Raw genomic sequence first — 9,933 nt, forward strand, 5'->3', positions numbered from 1 at the left:
TGATATGAAAATAGGATAAAAAGCATCCGGAAAAATTATCACATTATAAGTATTCGTAAATGGATATGAAAAAACTTAACAAGGAATAAGTATCGGTAAACGGACAGAAAGTCGCAGTACAAAAGTTTAAATTAATTATTTTACAATTGTTTAAATATATGAGAGAAAGTTCTTGACGAATTGACTTTATTTATAGATGGTATTTAGTTGAGGAAATGATTAATTCGCTTTCAAATAGTTTTTTTTTTATCATTAACTTATAAAATGGAGACATTTTTGACAGCATGAAGCCAGTTAATTACCAAACCACTTTGGCAGATTGTTTTCTTAACAATCATTGTTCAATATTAATATTCAAAAATAAATTTTGTTTACAAGTCCGTTTCCTTTTAAAAATGTTTCAGAAAAATACTGAAACGTTTTTAAAATTAAGTTTATTCAAAGAAAAAAATATCCCAAAACTAAATCGTGACTCAAAATTTCCTAATGAAATTGTTAGATTCCAAATATTTAGGAGAAGATTGTATTTGTACTTTATGTAATGGTGGTGATATTGGAGACGCGATTCATTATATTATAGCATTATAGAATGTTCGGCAATAGACGAAAGTAGACAAACCCTATTTAAACGGGGTTTTGATCTCCAAGGACCCCACATTTTACATCGAATAAGATCTATATTTTTTAACGTTTTCAAATGAAATAACTTGAATTGAAAATTTCCCGACTATGTGAAGATTTCTTATATTTCTAAATGGCTTCAATTATTACATACAAAACGAAAAAAATAACTTTTTTTTGTAAAAACAATATTCATGTATTATTATAATTTTTCCAAGGAAACGCTTTCTTTTTTTGTTTGTTTGCAAAGTTTACTTGTATGTGTTTATAACCATCACCAATCAGTCCTAATTATTAAAGATCAAACGACCTAATCAAAATGATGATTGGTATTGAATATGATCATCGGTTATGCATGACGTATACCAAATAACTTCTTTAATGTTGGTTTGATTTTATCAAAACCAAAATTATAAGACCAATAAACAGCATGCGCCATAAGTCGTCGTCTTGTGTGTGAATTTTTATGCAATAAGCATAAATAGTTTCTGACATACGGCGTGACAGGGTACGTCTAAACACCGCTCAGGACCTCCTGAGTGCACTCAGGACATACAATGTGCACTCAGGACCCTTTATAGTCATCGTATTTGCACACAGGATGGATGAATTTATTCGTTACACGCTGATTATTTAAGAGTTAAATTTTGGTAGAATTTGAAATCGAACTTAGATAGATTTGTTAATTCTTATGAAATAATGAGGGCACGTGTCACTGCATGATTACACAACTACTGAGCCGTGAATTATCCAATCAACAAAATTGATTCGATTATCTTTATTGTTGTTTATGAATTGTGTTGTTAGTACTGTGTTACGTTTAAAATGAATAACACGATGTTATTAAGTTTTGTGAAAGTTGCAGTGTAGAGACCGAAAAACATTTTCTTATGGAATGAACACTTTATGACGATATTCGATATAACCTTTTTCATGAATGTCAAGTTCAAAATTTATTCAAGATTTTCACAGCCTTGATATAGATAACAAATTTATTGAAATTATGAGTATATTTTCAATGACAATATTTTGAATTTAAACTTATTAAGACAGATCAGTATTTATTTATATGATTTGCTAAGTCTAATATCTTAACTGCGTACGTGCTGTCCTTGGTCTTTTCCTTTGGTTTGGCTTACGAGCAAGTTTCTGGGGTTTTGACACTTCAAACTCTGTGCACGAAGACTAAGTCGTGGTTTGAACGGATTTCGTTTACTTACAAATTATTTAGAAATAATACCCAAATATGATAATTTTCAGAAAACAGAGACAAATTAATTTTTCAGAATTTATTTTCACATTGGAATTCGTTTGGAACAACTTTAATGAGAAAGATAAATCTTACTAAATGCGGATTTGTTAAAACATTCGTATTACTCAAGAATGAAATTACTGGACAAGAACGATAAAAATGAGAAAGAACACAACTAAATGAGATTTGATTATTTGAAAAGCGTATTTTGGTAAGTACGGCTTCTACAGTTAAGAACGGGTTCCATTTACAAAACTAAATCTTAATTCATGAAAAGTATGACAAATTTATTTCCCTTTTCAAACTCGTTCAAGGAATTTATTACTGGACAAGAACGAGTTTCAATAGGGGAATAAATCTAACTAAATGAAATTTTGATTAAATCGTTATGTTATACATACACAGCCTCTCATTGGTCAAAAAGTGTTAATTATTTGAATGAATCTCAAAGACAAGAAAATAGAACAAAACACACACACACACACAATTATATAAATAAGAATTAGAACGCAATGATACCAATATTTTTTTTTTAATTCAACGCTATTTTTAGTGAGTGATCAGATTAACTGTTAGCTTGAAAGTAAATTATGAATTGTGTTTCACCGATTCTTTTTTTTTACTATGGAACAATGCAATTAAAGTCTATTGTAATATATCTAGAGATATGAAAATACGAAAGAATTATTCTTCTTCATTTTTGAAGTAAGAATAAAACTAAACTTTTTATTGCACGAAATTTTAATAAAATACGAAAATCTATACAAAGAAAATAATAATGATATTTTTTTTATCTATTAAGTTAATAAAATGAAATGAAACGAATTGAATGAAAATTTCCCAACTATATATGTAGATTTCTCATATTTCTCGACTGGCTTCAATTATTACTAACAAAAAGAAAAATGTTTATTTAACGTTTTTTTTCTAAAACAATATATCTTCATTGTTCTTTATTTTTCAAAAGACATCTTGATTTTGTTTGTTTGCCAAGCTTACTTGTATGAGGTTAGTACCATCACTAATCACTCCTAATTATTAAAGATCAAACGACCTAATCAACATGATAATTGGTATTCAATATAATCCTCGGTCATGCCTGACATATTTCACAAAAACGGCGCGTGCCGATGAAAACTTCAATAACTCCTTAAATGTTAAAATGATTTATCAAAACAAAAATTATTAGATGAAGAATTAAATTATCTATCGAATGCATACCGTCAGTCACCACTCACTAAAACATATATTTCATGTCCTGAGTGCACTTTGTATGTCCTGAGTGCACTCAGGAGGTCCTGAGCGGTGTTTAGACGTACCGGGCGTGACATGCGAAAACACCCTTTTTTGTTTTTTACAAAAAACTCAATATCTCTAAAATAAAACAACGCTCACTAAAACCAGAAGTCCTTTACTAGACGTAAAACATATATACATGTCCTGCGTGACTTTTGATGTCCTGTCTGCACTCAGGAGATCCTGAGCGGTTTTTAGACGTACCGTTAATTTATAGGCATATATTTGAAGCTGTTCTTAATTATGTACATTATCTATAGGTATACATGTATCAGACAAAAAACTTTCCAAAGAACTTAGTTCTAGTTATCTTAGGTCCTAGTCACAGGCACTTGTCTCAGAAAAAAAAATTTCTATATACTTTTAATGTCATATTAAGGTATATAGGAAACAAAATTCTGAGACAAGTGCCTGTGGTCCTAGTGTGAAATAAATCCACTGGGAATTGGCCTTTTTAAACACAACTATATACACGTTTTCTCAAGGGTTTGTACATGTAAAGTGAAATTATGTTTACTAAATACGTAGTTACATAAGTTTATTTGCTACTTTTTTCTTCTTTATTTTATATAAATGATTTTTTTTTTTTTTAATTTTAACATTTTTTTCTACGAAAAAATTGTAGTGTTGCAATAGGGAATGGACACAGATACTTAACTACATTTAACGAAAGAAATTTTGTGTAATGTCATCAATCTGTATTACACATAGACAGGATGTTCTCTAGATAACTATGGTATTTCTAATACGTTATACACACCCCAGGATACACGCACTGTCGTAATGGAAAATTACTGCATGCTTTAATTACCTGTAATCAGCCATGTAACAAATCAGTTGACTGACCATGTCATTACAGTTTAAAAAGTTTTTCCTCAGATCAAAACGGAATATTCATTTTAACTTTAAAATATTAAACTTTAAAAGTATACTTTGACATAATTATGAAGTAAAAGAATTTAACAATTGAATAATCGGATGTTTCCAAAGATTAAGATACAATTATATTTATTATTCTGGGACTGACAGATATATCACAGGCACTTGTCTCAGAATTTTATTTCCTATATACCTTTATTTTTTTTCTGAGACAAGTGCCTGTGAGACATATACATGCATAAGTCCCAGACATATATAATTGTAAATCAAAATGATTTACCTAATTACTGGGAAATAATATAATGTTTCAGTTATGTTGATGTCACAAATACCAGGAACGTATATATAGATATACTGTTCCCAGCAAATACACATGAATTATTTGATGATGCATGCTGGAATTTCTTATCTAAATGCATGACGGTGACCACAGACATATATATATATATATATACATTTACTGATTCTATAATTTCTTGAGAAAAAAAAATCAGGAGGGAAGTCAGAGGGAAGTGAAACAAACATTTTAAGCTTTTATTTAAAATTGTTGGGAAGACAATAAAATACGACACTGAGTTTTGAAAAGTTTATGATTGGTCTTGTTTTTTTTTTTAATAAAACGAATTATATTTTGCTGGACAGGTTGCAAAGTGGCAGGTCGGATTTGACTATGTTGACAACGGTCCTAAAAAATATCCGAAAAAAACGTTGAATCAAACGATATGAACCTACGCAGTTTTATATTATAAGACTGACATACACCAGTGTGCTAACTGTGCTGGGTGAGGTGCTGTAACTTGATATACATGTATCATTAAGTTACAGTACTGTTAGGATTTGCCTGCCTATTTGCCTGTTAGTATAGACTGTCCCTGGCTTGAAAGTATGGTTCTCTGCTCAGCAACGGGTGCGTGATTAGCAAATCAAATATCTTGTAGCAGTAAAATACCTCGGGGGGGGGGGGGGGGGGGGGGGGGTGCACTTCAATATTTAATTGATAGGGGGTGTCGCTGGGGTTCTGTTACCCCACCCTTTTCATATAATGTAGATCTTAAAAATGTATACCTTTTCATATATTGCGTGGGTAAAATTGTAACCTTTTCCCATATTGATTGGGTTTCGTGGGGTGTGTTGGAAAAGTGGAATATTTAAGGCTAAGATTCTGTGTGTAATGTTTACTTACGGCGAGATTTTCGGCTGTGAAAAAATGACAGGGCTTTTCATATACAAGTAATTGGAACTTTATCGACCTTTTCATATATTTCTGATAGTTTTCCCTTGCACCTATTCCCATATTTTCAAGCAGGAAAAAGTGACCTATTCCAGCGGCACGTCCTATCATCTTGTATATAGGAAGTGCCCCCCCCCCCCCCCCCCCCCGAGTAAAATACACAAATGTATAATACCTTAATTCAGGAGCACAGTCTCTCTCTACCGTAAATAACTTCGAGATTAATATGTAAGTTTACTTTGCTAATCGATGTTCCTGTAATTCAGATTTATATTTATTTGTGAGACCCCCGTCACTATTTATATTCACTCAAAGAAAGGGGTTCTCCGTTACTGGGAAAATATTATCTGATTCAGGATCAATTTATCGGTTACACTCCCCTATCACCAGTGATTCTTTGTTGTAAGCTGACATTCTGAAAAAAGGTATACTGTTGACTATCAATTTGCACGATTAGTTACAGATGTCGACTCGGACTACTGCAAAAGACAATAATTCAGTTCACTGATGTAGATTGAATAGTGGTTCGGTTAATCCCCTCTTCCCCAAACAAGTAAGAATTAGGTTACATCTTTTGGTAGTCCAAATAATTATGACGTCTTGCAAGGCTATTTTAATTTTTTTTTCTATCTATCTATCTTCATATTTCCGCACTCAGTCACAACTTTGACTATTACGTGCCCAGAAAAAAGTTAAAATAGCCTTGCAAGACGTCATAATTATTTGGACTAATCTTTTGGCAAATATGGTCGTACCACAGGGGTTTGTTACAATTTACCGGGTTTTCTATCCTTACGAATCCCGAAAAACTAACCAGGCCAGGTGATAAAAAAATCTGTCTCCCCTTTTTATCCCACCAGAATATCAAAAGGTTGTCTCCTTACACCTACATGACAAAAATATATACAAATATGGTATCATGACAATGTGACGGCTCTTCACCAGAAACTAAAGACGTAGAAGTTAACAACTATATAGGTCACTGTACAGATTTCAACAATGGGCTAAAAAGGCAAACTGCGTAATAAGCTACAAAAGGCCAAAATAGATAGACAATATCTGACAAGGGTAGAAATGTCCAGAATGTTGAAAAAAAAATCTACTGTCCATTTTAGATCTTGGGTAAACTCCTTATATTATACTGCCTGGTCTGGTGGTAGCGTGTTCACCTCAAGTGCAGAAGGTTGTTTATTTTGAACCCAACCGGGTAAAACCAAAGACTTTAAAGTTGGTATTTGCTGCTTCTCCCTTAAGCACGCTGTATTATTAAGGTGTAAGAGCAAATACTGGTTTGTTCAGAGTCAGAATAATGTGTCAAGGTAAGGTGACATGTCTCTCAGAGAACTAGCGTAAGAGATAAATTAGTCCTGGTAAAAATAATGAAAATTGGTCAGACAAATATAACTAGTATTAAAAGTCCATGGATACAGAATTTACTAGTATATTTAGTCCGATGTCAGTAATTTATGTCCCCAGACTAATTTTCCTAGTCCATGACATCACTATTCCGAGGTAAAAATGTCCAGTTTTTCTAATACTGTATGCATCATGTCAAGTATATTTGGTGTATGAAAATTTTTAAGGATGTATGTCTGTCTGGCATGTTTTATTCAACCTTGACCTCATTTTTATGGTTCATTGCTCAATGTTATTTTTTTTGTTCGTTTTTTGGTCACTTTTTCTATTTCCTTATTTTCAAATTAGCAATAGGTCAACTATATTTGGTGTATGGAATGGTTGTAAGGTGCATATGTCTGACTGAGAAGTTTCATCTTACCTTGACTTTATTTTCATAGTACATTGGACAATGTTTAGTTTTTGTGGTTTGATCTATTTTTCGGATACTGTTAGCAATAAGGCCCCTATATTTGGTGAATGGAATGATTGTAAGATGCACATGTCTGTCTGGCATGTTTTATATGACCTTGACCTCATTTTCATGGTTCATTGGTCAATGAAAAGTTTGCATTGTTTTGTCAGTTTATCATATGCTTTAAGCATCAGGTAAATTATATTTGGTGGATGTAATGATTGTAAGGTATGCATGTCTGTCTGGCAGATTCATATAACCATGACCGCATTTTATGGTTCTTTGGTCAATGCTAAGTTTTCTTGGTTTTTTCATTTTATCAGATATTATAAGCATATGTCTACTTGTTGGTGTATGGAATGACTGCAAGGTGTCATATAAAAATAACAAGATGTCTGTCTGCCAGGGTTAATATTGCTGTGACCTCATTTTCATAGAATATTGATAATATTAAACAGCAAAAATGATGAGCAAGACAAGATGTACAAATGATCCAAAATTGTCAGTTGCCTACTAGTACTAATTATGTGATAGTAGTTATTGTCATTAAATGATAATGTTTACCCTTTTATGTGTAGGGCAAGGACATTAAAGATAAAGGGAAACTATAAACAAAAGAAATTATCAACAAAAATAGATTTACAGACGTCAACAAAGCCTAAATGGTAAGTCCACTTCTATAAAAGTTATTGCCCTTGAATAATGATTATTATGAAAATAAGATGTGGTATGATAAATAAGAAAACTATCCACCAGAGTTCAATTAAGTGGATGTAAGCAATGCAATTACTTATTAGAGGCCAATGATGACCTGTAAATAATGAGAAAACCCATACCCTATACATGATATAGTCATCTATAAAAGACACAACAAACAAAATTTGGAACAAAACATCAATTAAAACTTCAAATATACCAGACTAATTTGAACCAACATCAACCACTGAACTATGTACAGGCTCCTGATTTTGGACAGGCAAAATATGGCAGGGTTGATATAAAGATAAGAAGCGGTATGATTGCCAATGAGACATTTCTCCAATAGAGATCAAATGACATTAAATTTAACAAAATTAGTTCACTGTACAGCCTTCGACAATGAGCAAACCCTATACTGCATAGTAATCTATAAAAGGCCATGAAATAACAAATGTAAAACAATTTAAAAAGGGCATGGTGTCTATCCATGCTAAACATGCTTGGGGGAAACACCACAAAGGCGAAAGCTAAGTGCCTGATTTTTGCACAAAACAAAAAATAAAAAACAAATATGATATATAGCAACAATTGACAACCACTGAATAACAGGCCCCTGACTTTGGACAGCCATTTACAAAATGTGGCATGGTTTAACATGTTTGCTGGCGCCAAATCCTCCTCTAATTAAGGACAGTGGTGTAAGTGTCAGTTCATTTAAATATAAAACTATAAAATCAGTTGAAAAGGGCTATTTTCTGCTCTTTGGTCAGGTTATTTTGATACATTCCCGTTTTCGTTTTCAATTTTATTAACTCATTAGAATGCAATAAAGCAGAAAAACAGCTACCAAAAACACAGACCGGATGTGGCTGGAAATTTATTCTTTCCCTTTAACAAAAAAGACTCAACATACAGATCTATTAGTACTGACAGTTACTGACAGCTAATTCAAAGCAAATATCAACTAATAAAATAAACATTTTGTGAGCACCCAACCCACCCCTAACCTGGGACAGTGGTTTTAATAACAGCACAACATTTGAACAAACTGTAAACATTTGTTGCAATTGGCTTAACTCAAAAGACTGCAACAAGGCACAAAAAACAACTAATATGAAAACCATAGACACAAAGCACTGAAATAAGAGTTCTTACTATTTTAAATATTCAAATGAAAGTTATATCAAAATGTACATAAATATGATAAAATAGCCATTTTATTGCTGTATTTCTCTTCATTTATAATTTTTGAGTTTTGTGTATTTGTAGGTCAGACATCTTGGTTTTCATGATCATCATTCAACAAGTCAATACTGAACAGAAAACTTAAAGTTGATATTTTTTAACATAGTGTGACTTTTTTATTAATTTGAAATGGAATGTGTTTTTTTCCTACATAAGAAAGAGGAAATTTCATCATAATGACTATAAACAAAAAGGCGTCATATCATCATGATCATAGATGCACAAGAACTTAATCATGTAAATGCAACAACGTAATTATCAATTGAAAGAAGGGAGGAATGAAAAAATATATTAGTATTTTGTTGTACAAATGAACTTGCTTTGTCCACTCATTTAAATGGCTCCATCCAATAAAGATGTACGGTGGAAGATTTTTGAAGAACAGATTGCAAAAAAGATTTTGTCTTAGAATTGTAGGAATATTCTAGTGGATGAAATAATTTATTTACTTGACTCTTATATAGAGGACTGAATAATTGTACACAGCAAGCTGAAACAAGAAAAACTAAAACTTAACAGGAAAAGTGTTTATTTTATAAATTTGCAAATATAAACGTAATATTATGAACACCACAAAGGTATAAGATTCAAATCGTTTGCATATTCATGTATTGCAATGGAACTATAACAAAGAAAACTTTAACTCATGAAAAGAGTAAACTATTAACTGTGCTTTGTCAATTTATTCAGTCAGAATATGAAATATTTTTTTCAGTTCTATTTTTCATAATAAAACAAACAAGACAAAGATTTCAAATCAATATTTTTTTCTTTTATTAAGACATGTCATCATTTTATTTCAGTTAAAGGATTTTATTTTTTGACTTTAAATAGTGTTATACTTTCCAAAATAATAATAATCTTTATTGTCATATAAACAAATTAAAAACATGTTTGTGA

General features: G+C 31.6%; 1 long non-coding RNA gene across 2 annotated transcripts; it reads left to right on the forward strand.

Moving 5' to 3' along the window:
- The first annotated feature begins 5,472 nt into the window (after positions 1-5,472).
- On the forward strand, positions 5,473-9,700 carry LOC127703889 (uncharacterized). Of its 2 annotated transcripts, none has more exons than XR_007983109.1 (3): positions 5,473-5,832; positions 7,668-7,754; positions 9,058-9,700. It is a non-coding gene; the product is annotated as an uncharacterized LOC127703889 (long non-coding RNA). The 2 variants fall into 2 exon arrangements; XR_007983108.1 differs by having other exon boundaries at positions 5,473-5,704.
- The last annotated feature ends 233 nt before the right edge of the window (positions 9,701-9,933 follow it).

The sequence above is a fragment of the Mytilus californianus genome, unplaced genomic scaffold (assembly GCF_021869535.1).
Source record: "Mytilus californianus isolate M0D057914Y unplaced genomic scaffold, xbMytCali1.0.p SCAF_54, whole genome shotgun sequence".
NCBI classification, from domain to species: domain Eukaryota; kingdom Metazoa; phylum Mollusca; class Bivalvia; order Mytilida; family Mytilidae; genus Mytilus; species Mytilus californianus.